This window comes from Oryzias melastigma, linkage group LG6, assembly GCF_002922805.2.
Source record: "Oryzias melastigma strain HK-1 linkage group LG6, ASM292280v2, whole genome shotgun sequence".
Lineage (NCBI taxonomy): Eukaryota > Metazoa > Chordata > Actinopteri > Beloniformes > Adrianichthyidae > Oryzias > Oryzias melastigma.
In genome coordinates, this window is record NC_050517.1 from 10,609,628 (window position 1) to 10,611,305 (window position 1,678).

General features: G+C 33.4%; 1 protein-coding gene across 9 annotated transcripts in view; it reads right to left on the reverse strand.

Moving 5' to 3' along the window:
- The window catches only part of LOC112152379 (adaptor related protein complex 3 subunit beta 2), a 55,024-nt gene that overhangs the window by 9,271 nt on the left and 44,075 nt on the right, over positions 1 to 1,678 (reverse strand). The gene's annotated exons all lie outside the window — the stretch shown is intronic.

Genomic DNA, 1,678 nt, shown 5'->3' on the forward strand with positions numbered 1-1,678 from the left:
GTGTCCGAACTCCCTCAATACTCCTTAACTACGCAAAAAAGATAAAAGTCAAATATGGCATCACAGATGAAGAAAAAACCTAATCAATTTGAACATTTTACAAATATTTTTTAAGGAAGTGAGTTCTTAAGATGAAAATGATAATAATTTATAAAAATAATAAAATATATGAAAAAGCATTCAAACGCAATGCATTGTGGTCTAATTTGCCAATGTAGTGAGCATCGATGCACACTAGTTTCTTGCAAAGACTTCTGGGTAATTTTTAGGGCTTCCGCATAGATTCGAACATCCAGGAAAAAATGTCACATATAGTGCACTAAGTAGTGAAAGAATTCGGACACAATCTTAGTACAACTGTTTAAAACTGCAACCAAAAAAAAAAACAGCCTTTACTTTCACGTCAAGAAAACACATTAATGCACTTGAATGTTTTTCCTGCAATCAAAACATGCGTAAATGATGAAGATGAGGACAGACCAGACACTTCACACAGAAGCACACTGGGTTTGTGACAGTTGTGTCACAAATTTCAGGAGAGACCAGTGACGTGCAGGAAGATTAATCATAATATTCAGCAGTTTTTGATGTCATTTAGCTATCATGAAAGGTTTGATGGGAAGCATTAGATTAGCAGGACTTCAAACCAGAAAAGGAAAAGAGAGAAATCAGTCGTGGAGACTCCACTGCACTCCCACACCACAGTAGGGAGCACCTCTCGCCAGTCTCCCAACAGGCCGATCTGCCCCTCGCTGGTGGTTATGACCTCCTCCGCCTGCAGGTGCGTGCGGCGTGCAGAGGAAGACAGCAAGTGAGAGCAGGTGATGGATCGCTCTCCTTGCTGATGAGGTCATTATAAAGTGCTGCTTCAGGGTGTTTCGTCGTTTTGAGGCTTCACATACACTCATCAAAGCATCACTACAACTGTTACTGTAGTTTTTCCAATTTATTATAAATATTGTCATTTTCACAAACTAATTTATTTCATTAATTACATGTAATAAAGCCCTTCTACAGTGAAAAAAAGTGAAATTTTGGATCAATTAATAAAAGTTCTTTAGTTTGTTATATTTAAAATTGTTAGTTCATTTTTCAGTTGTTGGTTAACTCAACTCAAAAATATAATTTGGTATAAACTAATAGTTTAAATTGTCACAAATTAAAGAATGTTTGTTAATTGATCCAATATTTCACTTTTTTTCAGTGTACATTGTCTCTTACGCATAGAGATTCCTTTAGTTTCTCTTCATCATTTGATACTTGTAAACTGTAAAAAGGATTCGCTCATTATTTTTAACTTAACATTTTAGTTTCACTTCTTAAAGACTCCCTATGTAAAAACGTTATCTGTATATCATGTCAGCTTTCACTTGATATGATTAGGTTTAACTCATTGGCAGATGTTTTACTACATTTGTAATTATCTATTTAGTTTTATTAGAATTGTATTACTTTTGCCAAAAATTTTAAGACTTCCAGAGTAATTAAAGTGCTAAAATTTGCTAGATGAACACAAATTTTGTTTTTATGTTCTGCTTTGAATAAAATTTGGCTCACATGGGTTTAAAGGTTTCATTTAGTTGAGTCTTTTTAAAAATAAGAAAAATATTTTTTAGAACTCAGGCTATATATAATTGTACAATTAAAGGTAATTCATATACATATGTGTGTGTATATA